The sequence below is a fragment of the Scyliorhinus torazame genome, chromosome 5 (genome assembly GCF_047496885.1).
Source record: "Scyliorhinus torazame isolate Kashiwa2021f chromosome 5, sScyTor2.1, whole genome shotgun sequence".
Taxonomy (NCBI): domain Eukaryota; kingdom Metazoa; phylum Chordata; class Chondrichthyes; order Carcharhiniformes; family Scyliorhinidae; genus Scyliorhinus; species Scyliorhinus torazame.
Window position 1 is genome coordinate 131,802,915 of NC_092711.1, and position 19,828 is coordinate 131,822,742.

The window sequence follows — 19,828 nt, forward strand, 5'->3', positions numbered from 1 at the left end:
TTGCCACCCAGGTTGAGAGGGTTGTTAAGAAGGCGTGCGGTGTGTTAGCTTTTATTGGTAGAAGGATTGAGTTTCAGAGCCATGAGGTCATGTTGCAGCTGCACAAAACTCTGGTGCGGCCGCATTTGGAGTATTGCGTGCAATTCTGGTCGCTGCATTATAGGAAGGGTGTGGAAGCATTGGAAAGGGCGCAGAGAAGATTTACCAGAATGTTGCCTGGTATGGAGGGAAGATCTTATGAGGAAAGGCTGAGGGACTTGAGGCTGTTTTCATTAGAGAGAAGAAGGTTAGGAGGTGACTTAATTGAGGCATACAAGATGATCAGAGGATTGGATAGGGTGGACAGTGAGAGCCTTTTTCCTCGGATGGTGATGTCTAGCATGAGGGGACATAGCTTTAAATTGAGGGGAGATAGATATAAGACAGATGTCAGAGGTAGGTTCTTTACTCAGAGAGTAGTAAGGGCGTGGAATGCCCTGCCTGCAACAATAATGGACTCGCCAACACTAAGGGCATTCAAATGGTCATTGGATAGACATATGGACGATAAGGGAATAGTGTAGATGGGCTTTAGAGTGGTTTCACAGGTTGGCGCAACATCGAGGGCCGAAGGGCCTGTACTGCGCTGTAATGTTCTATGTTCTGGGCCCGTAGTCGATGTAGTTTAGAAGGATGAGGGTAGATCTTATTGAAACTTACAGGATACTGCCAGGCCTGGATAGAGTGGGCGTGGAGAGGATGTTTCCACTAGTAGGAGAAACTCGAACCCGAGGACACAATCTCAGACTATTTTTTTAATTTAAAAAAATAATAATTTTTATTAAAGGGTTTTCATAAAACATCAATAACAAAATGAAAAAGAAACCCAACAGGGTTAAGTACAAAACACAGTCCAGAAAAACAACCCTCCCTACCCCCCTGCCCCCCGTACATAAATAATAAATTAACATTAACACCCCGACTTAATACAACAGGTATATACACCCCCTCAGAACCTCCAGTATAAATATCAAAAACAAAAAAGTAAAGTGAACCCCCCCCCCCCGGCCCGAGTTGCTGCTGCCATTGACCAATGTCTACCGTTCTGCCAGGAAGTCTAAGAACGGTTGCCACCGCCTAAAGAACCCTTGTACCGACCCTCTCAAGGCGAATTTCACCCTCTCCAATTTAATGAACCCCGCCATATCACTGATCCAGGATTCCACACTTGGGGGCCTCGCATCTTTCCACTGAAGAAGAATCCTTCGCCGGGCTACCAGGGACGCAAAGGCCAGAATTCCGGCCTCTTTCGCCTCCTGCACTCCCGGCTCCTCTGCCACCCCAAATATTGCGAGCCCCCAGCCCGGCCTGACCCTGGATCCTACCACCCTCAACACCATCCTCGCTACGCCCTTCCAAAATTCCTCCAGCGCTGGGCATGCCCAGAACATATGGGTGTGGTTTGCTGGGCTCCCTGAGCACCTAACACACCTGTCCTCACCCCCAAAAAACCGACTCATCCTTGTCCCGGTCATGTGTGCCCTGTGCAGCACCTTAAACTGTATGAGGCTGAGCCTCGCGCACCCTACCCAGGGCGTCTGCCCACGTCCCTTCCTCAATTTCCTCTCCCAACTCCTCCTCCCACTTACCTTTTACCTCCACCACCGAGGCCTCCTCCTCCTCCTGCATCACCTGGTAAGTTTCCGAGATCTTCCCCACTCCCACCCACCCCCCCGAGAGCACCCTGTCCTGTACTGTGTGTGGAATTAGCCTCGGGAATTCCACCACCTGCCGTCCGGCAAACGCCCTTACCTGTAAGTACCTGAAGGTGTTCGCCGGGGGGAGCCTGTACTTCTCCTCCAGCTCACCCAGGCTCGCGAACTTCCCGTCCACAAGCAGGTCCCCCAACTTTCGTATCCCTGCCCTGTGCCACCCCGAAAACCCTCCACCTGTTCTTCCTGGGGCGAACCGGTGGTTCCCCCGTAGTGGGGTCCCCGCCGAGGCCCCCACTTCCCTCCTGTGCCGCCTCCACGGCCCCCAAATTTTGAGGGCAGCCACCACCACCGGGCTCGTGGTATACCTCCTTGGAGGGAGCGGCAGCGGCGCCGTTGCCAGCGCCCCCAGACTCGTACCCACACAAGATGCCATCTCCAGCCTCTTCCATGTGGCCCCCTCCCACTCCATCACCCACTTGCGCACCATCGTCGCATTGGCAGCCAAGTAGTACCCACAGAGGTTGGGCAGCGCCAGCCCCCCCCTATCTCTACTCCGCTCCAGGAACACCCTTCTCACCCTCGGAGTCCCTCGCACCCACACAAACCCCATTATACTCCTGTTAACCTGCCTGAAAAAAGCCTTCGGGATAAACACGGGGAGGCACTGGAACAGGAACAGAAACCTTGGGAGCACCGTCATTTTGATTGACTGCACCCTACCCGCCAGGGACAGCGGCAACGCATCCCACCTCTTGAACTCCTCCTCCATTTGCTCCACCAGCCTTGTAAAATTAATCCTATGCAGGGCCCCCCAGCTCTGGCTACCTGGACTCCCAGATACCTGAAGCTCCTCTCCGCCTTTTTTAGTGGGAGCTCACCAATCCCCCCCTCCTGGTCCCGTGGATGAACTACGAACAGCTCGCTCTTCCCCATGTTGAGCTTGTACCCCGAAAAGTCCCCGAATTCCCTCAGAATCCTCATTACCTCTGGCATTCCTCACGCCGGTTCCGCCACATACAGCAGCAGGTCGTCCGCATAAAGCGACACCCTATGCTCCTCCCCACCCCGCACCAACCCCCTCCAGTTCCTTGACTCCCTCAGTGCCATAGCCACGGGCTCAATCGCCAGTGCAAAGAGCAGGGGGGATAAGGGACACCCCTGTCTCATCCCTCGGTGCAACCAAAAGTACTCGGACCTCCTCCTGTTTGCGGCCGCACTCGCCATCGGGACCTCATACAACAGCCTAACCCACCTGACAAACCCAAACCTCTTCAGCACCTCCCACAGGTACCCCCACTCTACCCTATCGAAGGCTTTCTCAGCGTCCATTGCCACCACAATCTCCGCCTCCCCCTCCCTCGCCGACATCATGATAACGTTCAAAAGCCTCCGCACATTCGCATTCAACTGCCTCCCCTTCACAAACCCCGTCTGGTCTTCATGGATGATCTGCGGCACACAATCCTCAATCCTCGTGGCTAAGACCTTCGCCAGCACCTTGGCATCTACATTCAGCAAGGAAATCGGTCTGTAAGACCCACACTGCAGGGGATCCTTGTCCCACTTCAGGATCAAGGAGATCAGTGCCCGGGACAGCGTCGGGGGCAAAACACCCCCTCCCTTGCCTCATTGAAGGTCCTAACTAACAGTGGGCCCAACAGGTCCATATATTTTTTATAGAATTCGACCGGGAAACCGTCCGGCACCGGTGCCTTCCCCGCCTGCATGCTTCCTATCCCTTTGATCAGCTCCTCCAGCCCAATCGGGGCCCCCAACCCCGCCACCAGTCCCTCTTCCACCTTTGGAAACCTCAATTGGTCCAGGGAGCGACCCATCCCTCCCTCCTCCCGTGGGGCTCGGATCGGTACAATTCCTCGTAGAAGTCCCTGAAGATCCCACTGATGCCAACCCCACTCCGCTCCCTCCCTTGTCCTTAACTCCCCCGATCTCCCTAGCTGCGTCCCACTTCCATACTCGTAAATCGCCCCCTGGGACTTCCTCCACTGCTCCTCCGCCTTCCTGGTGGTCACCAGGTCGAATTCGGCCTGGAGGCTGCGCCTCTTCCTCAACAATCCTTCCTCGGGCTCCTCCGCATACCTCCTGTCTACCCTCACCATCTCCCCCAACAGCCTCTCCCTCTCCCCCCGCTCCCTCCGCTCCTTGTGGGCCCTAATGGAGATCAGCTCTCCCCTCACCACCGCCTTCAGTGCCTCCCATACCATCCCCACTCGGACCTCCCCGTTGTCGTTGGTCTCCAGGTACCTCTCTATACTTCCTCGGACCCACTCGCTCACCTCCTCGTCCGCCAACAGCCCAACCTCCAAGCGCCACAGCGGGCGCTGGTCCCTCTCCTCCCCCATCTCCAAGTCCACCCAATGCGGGGCGTGGTCCGAAATGGCTATTCCCGAATACTCAGTATCCTCTACTCTCGCTATCAACGCCCTACTCAAAATGAAAACGTTGATTCGGGAATAAGCCTTATGGACATGTGAGAAGAATGAAAATTCCCTCGCCCCCGGCCTTGCAAATCTCCAAGGGTCCACCCCTCCCATCTGGTCCATAAACCCCCTCAGCACTCTAGCCGCCGCCGGCTTCTGACTCATCCTAGACCTGGAGCGATCCAGTGCCGGGTCCAGCACCGTGTTAAAGTCTCCCCCCATTATCAGGCCCCCCACTTCCAAGTCTGGGATCCGACCCAACATACGCCGCATAAAACCCGCATCGTCCCAGTTTGGAGCATACACATTGACCAGCACCACCCTCTCTCCACCCTCTCTCCCTGCCACTTACCACTTACCATTATGTACCTACCGCCATTATCTGCCACAATGTTCGACGCCTCGAATAACACCTTCTTTCCCACCAAGATCGCCACCCCTCGATTTTTGGCATCTAGCCCCGAGTGAAACACCTGACCTACCCACCCTTTCCTCAATCTTACCTGGTTGGCCACCTTCAGGTGTGTCTCCTGAAGCATAACCACATTCGCCATGAGCCCCTTCAGGTGAGCGAACACGCGGGCCCGCTTAACCGGCCCATTCAGTCCCCTTACATTCCAGGTTATCAGCTGGATCAGGGGGCTACCCGCCCCCCTCCCCCGCCAACTAGCCATGACCCTTCCTCGGCCAGCCACGTGCCCGCACCCCACACCTGGCCCGTTCCCCACAGCGGCATACCCCCATCTCGACCCCCCCCCCCACTCGCTCCAGCTCTTCATTGACCATAGCAGCAGCAACTCGATTCCCCACCACCCAACTCCCCACCCCCGGCTAGGACCCATCCTAGCTGATTTACTCCCCCCTTCTGCACTTCTGCAAGTCAGCTGACTCCTGCTGACCCCGGCCACTCCCACCTCTCCTTCGACTCCTCCCATTGTGTGGCACACCCTCCTCTCCCATCCCCATCCATAGGCTCTCCCCCTCCCCCTCCTGTTCTAAGCACGGGAAACAACCCTCGCTTCCCCGCCCTGGCCCCGCCCCCTCCAGTCTTCAGCACGGGAAAAAGCCCGTGCTTTCCACCTACCCGGCCCCGCCACCTCTGACGCAGCTCCTTTTACAGGCCCGGTCCCCTCACCCCTGACTCGGGCCTCCCCCTCCCCCGCGGGGCCCCATCGCACCTCCAAGAACCCCCCCGACCAACCCAACCTTCGTGTGGGAGAGCAGAGCAGTTGCTGCAGAAACCACATCCTTACCTATCCTCTACCAAATCGCTCCTCATTCTGGCAGAATCAAACCAAAGCAAAAATGTTCCTCCCAGGGTAGCACAGTGGATTAGCCCTGCTGCCTCATGGCGCCGAGGTCCCAGGTTCGATCCCGGCTCTGGGTCACTGTCCGTGTGGAGTTTGCACATTCTCCCCGTGTCTGTGTGGGTTTCGCCCCCACAACCCAAAGATGTGCAGGTTAGGTGGATTGGCCCGTCTCAGATTTATAACCTTTGTTTTGTCTGACCTGCTCCTGCAAGGCTTCTCAAGAGCCATATTGCAGCTTGCAATCTTGCCACACATTGGGGTGTGCTTCTTGATATGGGTTATCCTCTTTCTCCACCATTTTCTGAATCCATTTTTGTTCCAATAAAGATAGCAACGTAAATGGATCAAAGGTGGAGTCGATGCACATATTAAGCCCAATCTAACTGAAAGGCATTGCAGGCTTAAGGGACTGAATGGCCCTCCTCTTGTTCCTGTGTTCTGACTGCGGTCCACCCATCGATGATTGTTCCACAGAGGAGGCAGTTTGTAATGACACCATGGGGTGCAGGATGTTCAGTTTCCAACCCCAAGCTGTTCCATGGAGGGACAGTTCATAATACTAAAGGCCCATGGGGTGTAGTCTTTCAGTATATTACAATCCTGGTACAGACCCCCAGCGTTTCAATTTGTAAATTGGTGAGGAAAAGAATACTTCGCGCCAAGAGTGATTTCAAACATACATCGACATTTGGTATATTAAAACAAACTTTATTATTACCACAGTATTAAACTATCTTAACATCATAAAATAAATAGCTTATACTGAATGGCTAAACAACTCTTCACAATAACTCCTTAACTGATCTCCAATCAAGCAAACCCCATCTCAGGTCAAAACCCACTTTTAAATACAGTTAGCAAACACAGGAATACTTGCTGTATAGAGCTGTCTTGGAGAGAGATCCTTCAGGAAACAGCTTGTAGATTCTTGTCTGTGTCAAACCACTGTTTTAACTTTGCAGCTTTTCAAAAGCTGCTGTTCTGTTCACAGCCAAATCTAAAAGGACTCAAAACTGGACTGCTTCAGCTCCTGGCTCCTCCCATTTATAACACCATCATTATCCCAATCCCATGAGCTGAGCTGATTATTTAAGTTTAAACACAACGGGCGCGATTCTCTTAAAACATTTTTGTGCCAGTGTACAGTGCCAATGTGCCAGCTGGGCCGTGCCAAGGTGCCCACGTTCCAGGGGAGGGCCAGGGAGCCACCCTGCACTCACCCTGACCACCCAGAGGCCTCTGATGGCTCGAGATACCCCACGGATGCCATTCTGCCTGGTCCAAGTTTTAATAAGGAGTACTAATTGGCACCAGCGTGAGCACTTGCTGGGAAGGCGGCTGAATGATGGAAGGCCATTGGATAACAGGTGGGTCTCGTTAATTGTATGGAAATGGGGCTTAAGTGGTGATAATTGGTTTCTCGCCAGGCTGCGGCGAGATCCCTATTTTGACTACGGGAGCGGGCCGGTTGCATCTCAAACTGTTTGCCGCCTGGCGCAGATCTCATTTTTGGCCTCTCGCGCTATTTACCAGCCTCGTTTCGCTTGAGCGAGAGCGTAACAAGGCTGGTAGATTGCGCCCAATGTCTCTAATTAGATCCTCCCCAGAAATCATAACTACCCATTAAGCTTGTCCTTTTTCACAAGCATGGTTTTAAATAAGGATGATCTCATTTTTACGATGCTTTAATTATGCCTTCTGTAGCCAGTGTCTGCCTGCCTTTTTTTTTTTTTTTATAAATGTTTTATTGAAAATTTTTTCCCAAACAACAATTTTTCCCCTCTTACAAAGCAAACGCAACAATAACAATACAGAAATTTTAAACAATACACAAGTAACAAAACCCCTTTATCTTTGACCTAAACTAAACCCCCCCTCCCCCCCCCCCCCCCTCCCCCTGGGTTGCTGCTGCTGGTCATCTGTCTTCCCTCTAACGTTCCCCTAGGTAGTCGAGAAATGGCTGCCACCGCCTGGTGAACCCTTGAGCCGATCCTCTCAGGGCAAACTTTATCTGCTCCAGTTTAATGAACCCCGCCATATCATTTACCCAGGCCTCCAGTCCGGGGGGTTTCGCCTCCTTCCACATGAGTAGGATCCTGCGCCGGGCTACTAGGGACGCAAAGGCCACAACGTCGGCCTCTTTCGCCTCCTGCACTCCTGACTCTTCCGCAACTCCAAATAGAGCTAACCCCCAGCCTGGTTTGACCCGGGCCCTCACCACCCGCGAAATCACTCCCGTCACTCCCTTCCAATACCCTTCCAGTGCCGGGCATGCCCAAAACATATGTGCGTGGTTTGCCGGGCTCCCGCCACACCTCCCACATTTGTCCTCCACTCCAAAGAACCTGCTCAATCTTGCTCCCGTTATGTGTGCTCTATGTAGCACCTTAAATTGAATCAGGCTAAGCCTGGCGCATGAGGAAGAGGAATTTACCCTGCTTAGGGCATCAGCCCACATACCCTCCTCTATCTCCTCCCCTAGTTCTTCTTCCCACTTTCCTTTTAGTTCGCCCACCGACTCCTCCCCCTCTTCCCTCATCTCTCGGTAAATCTCTGACACCTTGCCCTCTCCGACCCACACCCCTGAAAGCACCCTGTCCTGTATCCCCTGTGTCGGGAGCAATGGAAATTCCCTCACCTGTTGTCTAGTAAATGCCCTCACCTGCATATATCTCAAGAAATTTCCCCGGGGCAACTTATACTTTTCCTCCAATGCTCCCAAGCTCGCAAAAGTCCCATCTATAAATAAATCTCCCACCCTCCTAATTCCCAACTGGAACCAGCTCTGAAATCCTCCATCCATTCTTCCTGGGGCGAACCTATGGTTGTTCCTGATTGGGGACCCCACCAGGGCTCCCCGCACCCCTCTCTGTCGCCTCCACTGTCCCCAGATATTCAATGTTGCCGCCACCACCGGGTTCGTGGTAAACTTTTTAGGTGAGATCGGTAGCGGCGCCGTCACCAGCGCCTCTAAACTCGTCCCTTTACAGGACTTTCTCTCCAGTCTTTCCCACGCCGCTCCCTCACCCTCCATCATCCATTTACGTATCATTGCCACATTGGCGGCCCAATAGTAATCGCCCAAGTTCGGTAGTGCCAATCCTCCTCTGTCCCTACTACGCTGAAGGAACCCCCTCCTTACTCTCGGAACTTTCCCTGCCCACACGAACCTCGTGATGCTCCTGTCTATTTTATTAAAAAAGGTCTTAGTGATTAGTATAGGGAGACATTGAAATACAAATAAGAACCTCGGGAGGACCATCATCTTAATTGCTTGCACCCTGCCCGCCAGCGATAGAGGCTGCATGTCCCACCTCTTGAAGTCCTCCTCCATTTGTTCTACCAACCGTGTCAGATTAAGTCTGTGCAAGGTTCCCCAGCTCCTAGCGATCTGAATCCCCAGGTATCGGAAGTTTCTTTCCACTTTCCTTAGAAGCAAGCCTTCTATCTCTCTACTCTGGTCCCCTGGATGTATCACAAATAATTCACTCTGCCCCATGTTTAGCCTATACCCCGAGAAATCCCCGAACCCCCTCAAAATTCGCATAACCTCTATCATTCCCCCCGCTGGGTCCGACACGTATAACAATAGGGTCTGCCTGCCTTTTAAACCAGGACTTTTAAAACCCTGACTGCTCTCCCAGTGAGCCAGAGAAGACACAGCCAGAGTGAGACAGCAAAGAGTGAGTTTGGGAATTTGAATCTAGGTGGGAATTCAAAGCTGGGTGGGGAGGAGGTGCTTTTTATCCCTGGTAAGTGACTGGTAAGTAGTTTTTCTGTTTTCTTTTTATTGGTATATTTATTTATTTTTTCTTCGTTTTTTTTTTTGTGGAAATTGTAGTTGTTGAAGTTAACCGAAGGTTTAAGACATGGCAGGAGATCTCAGACCCGTGTCATGCTCCTCGTGTGCGATGTGGGAGCTCAGGGACACGTCCACTGTCCCTGGCTCCTTCACATGCAAGAAATGTGTCCAGTTGCAGCTCCTGTTAGATCGCTTGACGGCTCTGGAGCTGCGGATGGACTCACTTTGGAGCGTCCGCAATGCTGAGGACGTCGTGGATAGCACATTTAGCGAGTTGGTCACACCGCAGGTGAAAGGTACTGAGGGAGATAGAAAATGGGTGACAAAAAGACAGAGCAAGAGTAGGAAGACAGTGCAGGTGTCCCCTGCGGTCATCTCCCTGCAAAACAGATATACCGCTTTGGATACTGTTGAGGGAGATGGTTCACCAGGGGAAGGCAGCAGCAGCCAGGTTCCTGGCACCGTGGCTGGCTCTGCTGCGCAGGAAGAAGAATGGCAGGGCTATGGTGATAGGGGACTCAATCATAAGGGGAATAGACAGGCGGTTCTGTGGATGCAATCGAGACTCCAGGATGGTATGTTGCCTCCCTGGTGCAAGGGTCAAGGATGTCTCGGAGCGGCTGCAGGACATTCTGGGGGGTGAAAGCCAGCTGTCGTGGTGCACATAGGCACCAACGATATAGGTAAAAAACGGGACGAGGTCCTACAAGCTGAATTCAGGGAGTTAGGAGTTAAACTAAAAAGTAGGACCTCAAAGGTAGTAATCTCAGGATTGCTACCAGTGCCACGAGCTAGTCAGAGTAGGAATGTCAGGATAGATAGGATGAATGCGTGGCTCGAGAGATGGTGCACGAGGGAGGGATTCAAATTCCTGGGGCATTGGAACCGGTTCTGGGGGAGGTGGGACAGTACAAACCGGACGGTCTGCACCTGGGCAGGACTGGAACTGATCTCCGAGGGGGGGGGGGGGGGTGTTTGCTAGAGCTGTTGGGGAGTTTAAACTAATGTGGCAGGGGGATGGGAACCGATGCAGGAAGTTGGAAGGTAGTAAAACTGGGACAGAAACAAAAGGCAGTAAGGGGGAAAGTGTAAGGCAGAGAAGCCATAGTCAAAAATCAAAAAGGGTGACAGTACAAGGTACAGTGACTGAGGGGAGCTCAGTGAATAGGACCAGGAATACTAAAAGGAATAAAACAGGAAGTAAAAACATTAATGGTAAGCGATGCGGCAGGTTGTTACATGAAGATATGGGTTCAACGATAAGGAAAATTAGGAGAAACGTTAAGAGGAAATATAACTTAGGAGAGGATACTGATCGAGGCGTTAAGATTCAGAACAGAGGTAAAAATACCAACATAAGTGTACTTTACCTGAATGCTCGTAGTATTCGGAATAAGGTAAATGAGTTGATGCCGCAAATCATCGTGAATGACTATGAATGATTAGTGGCCATTACTGAAATATGGTTAAAGGATGGTCACGACTGGGAGTTAAATATCTGAGGGTATCAAACTACTCGGAAGGACAGAGTGGATGGGATGACATCCGGGCAATAGTAAGGGATGACATCGGTGCTATGGAGGATAAGGTTGAATCCATTTAGGTGGAAATCAGGAATAGTAAGGCAAAAAAGTCACTGATAGGAGTAGTCTATAGGCCACCAAATAGTAACATTATGGTGGGGCAGGCAATAAACAAATAAATAACTGATGCATGTAGAAATGGTACAGCAGTTATCATGGGGGATTTTAATCTACATGTCGATTGGTTTAACCAGGTCGGTCAAGGCAGCCTTGAGGAGGAGTTTACAGAATGTATCCACGATAGTTTCCTAGAACAATATGTAATGGAACCTACAAGGGAACAAGCGGTCCTAGATCTGGTCCTGTGTAATGAGACAGGATTGATTCAGGATCTCATAGTTAGGGATCCACTCGGAAGGAGCAATCACAATATGGTGGAATTTAAAATACAGATGGAGGGTGAGAAGGTAAAATCAAAGACTAGTGTTTTGTGCTTAAACAAAGGAGATTACAATGGGATGAGAGAAGAACTAGCTAAGGTAGACTGGGAGCAAAGACTTTATGGTGAAACAGTTGAGGAACAGTGGAGAACCTTCCAAGCGATTTTTCACAGTGCTCAGCAAAGGTTTATACCAACAAAAAGGAAGGACGGTAGAAGGAGGGAAAATCGACCGTGGATATCTAAGGGAATAAGGGAGAGTATCAAATTGAAGGGAAAAGCATACAAAGTAGCAAAGATTAGTGGGAGACTAGCGGACTGGGAAATCTTTAGGGGGCAACAGAAAGCTACTAAAAAAGCTATAAAGAAGAGTAAGATAGATTATGAGAGTAAACTTGCTCAGAATATAAAAACAGATAGTAAAAGTTTCAACAAATATATAAAACAAAAAAGAGTGGCTAAGGTAAATATTGGTCCTTTAGAGGATGAGAAGGGAGATTTAATAATGGGAGATGAGGAAATGGCTGAGGAACTGAACAGGTTTTTTGGGTCGGTCTTCACAGTGGAAGACACAAATAACATGCCAGTGACTGATGGAAATGAGGCTATGACAGGTGAGGACCTTGAGAGGATTGTTATCACTAAGGAGGTAGTGATGGGCAAGCTAATGGGGCTAAAGGTAGACAAGTCTCCTGGCCCTGATGGAATGCATCCCAGAGTGCTAAAAGAGATGGCTAGGGAAATTGCAAATGCACTAGTGATAATTTACCAAAATTCACTAGACTCTGGGGTGGTCCCGGCGGATTGGAAATTAGCAAACGTGACACCACTGTTTTAAAAAGGAGGTAGGCAGAAAGCGGGTAATTATAGGCCAGTGAGCTTAACTTCGGTAGTAGGGAAGATGCTGGAATCTATCATCAAGGAAGAAATAGCGAGGCATCTGGATGGAAATTGTCCCATTGGGCAGACGCAGCATGGGTTCATAAAGGGCAGGTCGTGCCTAACTAATTTAGTGGAATTTTTTGAGGACATTACCAGTGCGGTAGATAGCGGGGAGCCAATGGATGTGGTATATCTGGATTTCCAGAAAGCCTTTGACAAGGTGCCACACAAAAGGTTGCTGCATAAGATAAAGATGCATGGCCTTAAGGGGAAAGTAGTAGCATGGATAGAGGATTGGTTAATTAATAGAAAGCAGTACAACTAAGAGATCTATTTGTAGATGGGACGTTTGCGAGTCTGGGAGCGCTGACGGAGAAATATGGGTTGCCCCAAGGGAATGCATTTCGGTATATGCAAGTGAGGGCTTTTGCGAGGCAACATGTGAGGGAATTCCCGCAGCTCCCGGCGCAGGAAGTGCAGGATAGAGTGATCTCAGAGACATGGGTGGGGGACGGTAAGGTGGCGGACATATACAGGGAGATGAGGGACGAGGGGGAGATCATGGTAGATGAGCTGAAAGGGAAATGGGAAGAAGAACTGGGGGAGGAGATTGAGGAGGGGCTGTGGGCTGATGCCCTACGTAGGGTAAACTCATCGTCCTCGTGTGCCAGGCTAAGCCTGATACAATTTAAGGTGCTACACAGGGCGCATATGACTGGAGCACGGCTTAGTAAATTTTTTGGGGTAGAGGATAGGTGTGCGAGATGCTCGAGAGGCCCAGCAAATCACACCCACATGTTCTGGTCATGCCCGGCACTACAGGGGTTCTGGGTGGGGGTGGCAAAGGTGCTTTCGAAGGTGGTGGGGGTCCGGGTCTAACCAAGCTGGGGGTTGGCTATATTTGGGGTTGCAGAAGAGCCGGGAGTGCAGGAGGCGAGAGAGGCTGACGTGTTGACCTTTGCGTCCCTTGTATTCCGGCGCAGGATATTGTTAATGTGGAAGGAAGCCAAACCCCCGGGTGTGGAGACCTGGATAAACGATATGGCAGGGTTTATAAAGTTAGAACGGATTAAGTTTTGTGTTAAGGGGTTCGGCTCAGGGGTTCACCAGGCGGTGGCAACCGTTCGTCGACTACCTCACAGAAAGATAGAGGGAATGGAAAAGAAGTAGACAACAGCAGCAACCCTGGGGGGAGGGGGGGGGGGCGGGAAGGGCGGGGGGAGGAATTGGACGGACTCTCAGGGATGTTATTGTATATGTATAGGTATTTGGTATATGTAATTGTATATTGGATTGTATTTTTGGAGAGTATTTATTTTGGACAAGGCAGTTGCCATTTAGTTTTGTTTTTGTTTATATATTACTTATTTATTTGTTTAAAACTGGCCACAGTTATTTATATTGCTTTATTGTTGTGTAAAAGAAACACTACGTATTGTTACGTTTGGCCAAAAAACTTATTTTTAAAATATTTTTTAAAAAAAATTAATAGAAAGCAAAGAGTGGGGATTAATGGGTGTTTCTCTGGTTGGCAATCTGTAGCTAGTGGTGTCCCTCAGGGATCAGTGTTGGGCCCACAATTGTTCACAATTTACATTGATGATTTGGAGTTGGGGACCAAGGGCAATGTGTCCAAATTTGCAGACGAATCTAAGATGAGTGGTAAAGCAAAAAGTGCAGAGGAAACTGGAAGTCTGCAGAGGGATTTGGATAGGCTAAGTGAATGGGCTAGGGTCTGGCAGACGGAATACAATGTTGACAAATGTGAGGTTATCCATTTTGGTAGGAATAACAGCAAAAGGTATTATTATTTAAATGATAAAATATTAAAACATGCTGCTGTGCAGAGAGACCTGGGTGTGCTAGTGCATGAGTCGCAAAAAGTTGGTTTACAGGTGCAACAGGTGATTAAGAAGGCAAATGGAATTTTGTCCTTCATTGCTAGAGGGATGGAGTTTAAGACTAGGGAGGTTATGCTGCAATTGTATAAGGTGTTCGTGAGGCCACACCTGGAGTATTGTGTTCAGTTTTGGTCTCCTTACTTGAGAAAGGACGTACTGGCACTGGAGGGTGTGCAGAGGAGATTCATTAGGTTAATCCCAGAGCTGAAGGGGTTGGATTACGAGGAGAGGTTGAGTAGACTGGGACTGCACTCGTTAGAATTTAGAAGGATGAGGGGGGATCTTATAGAAACATATAAAATTATGAAGGGAATAGATAGGATAGATGTGGGCAGGTTGTTTCCACTGGTGGGTGAAAGCAGAACTAGGGGGCATAGCCTCAAAATAAGGGGAAGTAGATTTAGGACTGAGTTTAGGAGGAACCTCTTCACCCAAAGGGTTGTGAATCTATGGAATTCCTTGCCCAGTGAAGCAGTAGAGGCTCCTTCATTAAATGTTTTTAAGATAAAGATAGTTTTTTGAAGAATAAAGGGTTATGGTGTTCGGGCCGGAAAGTGGAGCTGAGTCCACAAAAGATCAGCCATGATCTCATTGAATGGTGGAGCAGGCTCAAGGGGCCAGGTGGCCTACTCCTGCTCCTCGTTCTTATATACACACTAACCCAGGCTTTTAACCATCAGTGCACCAGATACATATGAAACAACATAAATCTGAAATTCCTACTACACAAGTGTCTGACCATGAGCTGCAAGAAGGGGGGAGTTTAAAAGACAATAAGAGCATACAGCGTGGGATCAGAAGTAGGCCATTCAACCCATTGACTCTGCTCTGCCATTCAATGAGATTGATCTGATGTGATGGTGCTCAACTCCTTTCCTGCTTTGTCCCCATTACCCTTTTGGAAAATAATAATTTACAGGATGTGGGCGCCGCTGGCTACACCAGAATTTATTGCCCATCCCTAGTTGCCCTTCAGAAGGTGGTGGGTGAGCTGCCTTCTTGAACCCGCTGCAGTCCTTGAGGCGCGGGTACACCCACCGTGCTGTTAGGGAGGGAGTTTCAGGATTTTGCCCCAGCGACAGTGAAGGAACGGCGATATATTTCCAAGTCAGAGTGGTGAGTGACTTGGAGGGGAACCTCCAAGTGGTGGGGTTCCCAGGTATTTGCTGCTCTTGTTCTTCTAGATGGTGGTGGTCGTGGGTTTGGAAGGTGTTGTCTGAGGAACCTTGGTGAGTTACTGCATTGCATCTTGTAGATGGTACACATGACTGCCACTGGGATTTGAATGTTTGTGGAAGGGGGAGCAATCAAGCGGCTTTGTCCTAGATGGTGTTGAGCGTCTTGAGTGTTGCCGGAGCCGCACTCATCCAGGCAGGTGGAGTGTATTCCATCACACTCCTGACTTGTACCTTGTAAATGGTGGACAGGCTTTGGGGGTCAGGAGATGAGTTGCTCGCCGTCGGGTTCCGAGCCTTTGACCTACCCTGGTAGCCACAATATTAATGTGGCTAGTCCTGTTCAGTTTCTGATCAATGGTAACCCCCAGGATGTTGATTGAGAGGGATTCAGCGATGGTAATGCCATTGAATGTCAAATTGATTCCCTCACTGATTAAAAATCTGTCTCAGCCTTGAACATACTTTTAACGGCTCAGCCTCAACAGCTCTCTGCGGGAAAGAATTCCACACATTCACCACCCTCTGAGAGAAGAAATTCCTCCTCATCTCTGTCTTAAATGCGCTACCCCTTACTCCGAGATTATGCCCTCTGGTCTGAAACACTCCCACAAGGGGGAAAAAATGTCAGCATCAACTGTCAAACCCCTGAGAATCCTATATGTCTCAATAAGGTCAACTCTCATTCTTCTAAACTCCAGCGATTACAGGCCCTAGTCAACCTCTCCTCATAAGAAAATCCCTCCCTACCCAGGATCAACCTCGTGAACCTTTTCGGGACTGCCTCCAATGCCAGTCTATCTTTCCTTGGTTAAGGGAACCAAAACCGTTCAGAGTATTCCAGGTGTGGTCGAACTGGCGCCTTGTATAGTTTTAGCAAGCATTCCCTATTTTTGTACTCTATTCTCTTTGAAATAAAGGCCAACATTCCATTATCTTTCCCAAATACCCGCTGAACCTGCACGCTAGCTTTTTGTGATTTATGCACCAAGACCCCCAAATCCCTCGGTGCTGCACCTTTCTGCAGTCTGTCTCCATTCAAATAATATTCAGCTCATTTATTCTTCCTACCAAAGTGCATAACTTCACATTATCCTACATTATCTTCCAGCTGCTAGGCTTTTGTCCACTCATTTAACCTGCTTTTATCCCTCTGGTTCCCCTTTATCTATCCACCTCAAAGAATTTCAACTAATTTTTTCAGGTATGGTTCCCCCTTCTTGAAGCCATGCTGACTCTGCTCAATTATATTCTGTATTTCTAAATAAAGAAAGGGGAAGTTTATGACGTCCCTGAGGCAATCCAAGGTGGGGGAGGTTTGTTACGTCCTTGTGGGGTGCAGTATGCAGGTGTCTGACCATAAAAGGCATCATACATCCTGCTCAAACCCATCATGGCTGTACCCCCTATTTACTATAGTGGGTCAAACACAATGTCGAGACACAAACATCACATTTATTTTCAAATTGTTTATATTAATGGGAGTAAGCCTATTAAAAAAAACCTGCTTTACCTTATTCAACATGTATACTAAATGTGTAAGAATATTAATCTCCAGCCCAGTTATACCCTCATTAATAATAAACCCCATCAACTTTAATAAAATAAAATATATTTTTTTTAAAAAAAAATAATAAAGAACTGGCCCTTGAAAAAAAAAAATAAATAAATAAATAATAATAAACCCCATCTATCAAAATGAACATGGTTAAGTTTTTTTTTAATTCATTGATCAGATGTGGGTGTCACTGGCTAATCCAGCATTTATTTATTTTATTTTATTTCAAAATTTAGAATACCCAATTATTTTTTTCCAATTAAGGGGCAATTTAGATGGCCAATCCACCTATCATGCACATCCTTGGATTGTGGGGTTGAAACCCACGCAGACACGGGAGAGTGTGTCAACTCTACATAGACAGTGACCTGGGGCCGGGATCATACCCGGGTCCTCAGCGCCATGTATAGCAGTAGTAACCACTGTGCCACCGTGCTGCTCCTTGGGCCAGCATTTATTAATGTGGTTAACAACAGAAATGACAGCAGAATCTAACTCCGAGTGGATCTCTTGTGAATTTGCTGGTTTCTGAGCAGGGTGGATGATCGATTAAATCGCTTCTCACACACAGGGTATGTGAAAGGCCTCACCCCAGTTTGAGTGCACTGATGTCTCAGCAGGTGGCATGAGTTAGTCAATCCTTTCCCACATGCGCAGCAGGTGAGCACCGCTCCCCAGTGTGAGTGCGCTGGTGTCTCAGCAATTCCCTTTTGCATTTATAGCATTTGTCACAGTCAAAACATTGAAATGATCTCTCATCAGTGTGAACGAGTTGGTGTGAAACGAGGGTGCTTAAGCGAGTGAATCCCTTTCCACATTTGGAGCAGATGAATGACCTTTCCCCAGTGTGAGTTCGCTGGTGTTGAGAGAGGTGGGATGAATTAATGAAACGCTTCCCGCACACAGTGCAGCTGAATGGCCTCTCCCCGGTATGAATACGCTGGTGCCTCAGCAGGTCGCTTGTGGTTTTAAAGCCCTTCCCACAGTCAGAGCATTTAAATGGTCTCTTATCAGTGTGAGCAAGTTGATGTTTACGGAGTTCCGATGACTGAATGAATCCCTTCCCACACGCAGAGCAGATGAACGGCTTCTCCCTGGTGTGAGTGTACCAGTGTTTCAGCAGGTCCCAGGAGTCAGTGAATCCTTTCCCACATACGGAGCAGGTGAAAGGCCTCTCCCTGGTGTGGGTGCGCCGGTGTCTCAGCAGTTGCCTTTTGAACTTAAAGCACTTGTCACAGTCAGAACATGTAAATGGTCTCTGATCAGTGTGAACAAGTTGGTGTGAAATGAGGGTGCTTAGCCGAGCGAATCACTTCCCACATTCGGAGCAGGTGAATGGCCTTTCCCCAGTGTGAACTCGTTGATGTTCAGAGAGGTGGGATGAATTAGTGAATCCTTTCCCACATGCAGAACAGCTGAACAGCCTCTCCCCGGTGTGAGTGTGTCGGTGTCTCAGCAGATCACTTGCACTTTTGAAGCTCCTGTCACAGTCAGAACATTTAAAGGGCCTCTTATCAGTGTGAACAAGTTGGTGTGAAAAGAGGTTCCTTGACCGAATGAACCCCTTCCCACACTCTGAGCAGGTGAACGGTTTCTCCCCAGTGTGAACTCGCTGGTGTTCAAAGAGGTGGGATGAATTAATGAATCCTTTCCCACATGCAGGGCAAACAAATGGCCTTTCCCCAGTGTGAATACGCTGATGAATTTCCAGATCAGAAGGGTACTTAAATCCCTTTCCACAGTCCCCACATTTCCAAGGCTTCTCCCCAGTGTGACTGTGCACGGGTTTCGAAAGGACAGATGATTAGCTGAAATCTTGTCCACACTGAGGATACGTGAACTCTTTCTTCCCACAGTGAACTTTGCTTCCATGTTCAAGGGCCGACATCTTGTGATGTCAGATCCTGGCCTGCAGTAAAAGGGGTTTCCAAAATCAGTCAGTTCAGAACACGAACCCACAACGTATTTTCCTCCTGCTTCTTCGCTGAGCCCTACGCTGTCCCCTGCAAAGATGGTGGCAGTTAACCTGGGCCTATCACCAACAGGAGTCTCTCAGTCAGTGCCTCGCTTGATGCAAACCTGCCAGTACCCAGGGCATATACCCTGCTGCAAAGCACCCTGGATAAATGTGGCAGCTGAGTCTCTGCCCAGTAGCAGATTGCCTCTCCAACGATTGCACTTCGCCTGCTCCTGTCAATGGCTGTGATTGTCTCTCCTGGTCAAGGGAACCCTGACGCCCCGCCCACACTTGTGTCAGCAAGGTGATCGCGCATGCGCGCCAACGCTCAGTGAAACAAGATGGCGGGCGTAAACCTGGGTTTGTTTGCGGGAAGAGGCGCCCGGAAGCTGCAAGCGAGGAACCTGCAGAGTCTTATTCCGGTCTTGAGGCCTGTGCCGGGTGGTTTATGAAGCCTCTGCTCCACTCCCCACCTCGACTCCCGGCTCCATTCCTCCCACCGATTCTCACCCGGAGAGAAAGGCGCCTCCCGCGCGGTTGGCAGCAAAGTGACACTGCGCATGCTCCAGATACAGCCCAACAGTGCGCCTGCGCACCGGACTCCTGGGCCGCCTTTGGGGCACATTCACCTCCACACGGAATGATGGGTAATAACAACCCCATTGACAGGTCAAAGGGTGCAGAGAAACCAATCCTTGCCAGGCAACCAACTTAAGATACATCAATGAATGAAAATCATACGTAAATCTAACTGCATGCGTGTCAGAGAATTTTACAGCACACAAGGGGCTGGTTTAGCACACTGGGCTAAATCGCTGGCTTTTAAAGCAGACCAAGGCAGGCCAACAGCACGGGTTCGATTCCCGTACCAGCCTCCCCGAACAGGCGCCGGAATGTGGTGACTAGGGGCTTTTCACAGTAACTTCATTGAAGCCTACTCGTGACAATAAGCGATTTTCATTTCATTTTCACAAGGAGTCCATCGTGTCTGCACCGGCCATCAAGCACATACCTATTCCATGCCATGCACCATTTCTCAAAGTGATTTAACTCTGCGAAACCTGGTTCGGATGAAAGCAAAATACCGTGGATGCTGGAAATCTGAAATAAAAACAAGAACATTCAAGAAGACCCCAGCAGGCCTAACAG

The 19,828-nt window shown here is 49.6% G+C and overlaps 1 pseudogene; it reads right to left on the reverse strand.

Annotated features, from left to right (window-relative positions):
• Positions 1-16,599: 16,599 nt before the first annotated feature.
• On the reverse strand, positions 16,600-18,526 carry LOC140417919 (uncharacterized; annotated as a pseudogene).
• Positions 18,527-19,828: the final 1,302 nt, after the last annotated feature.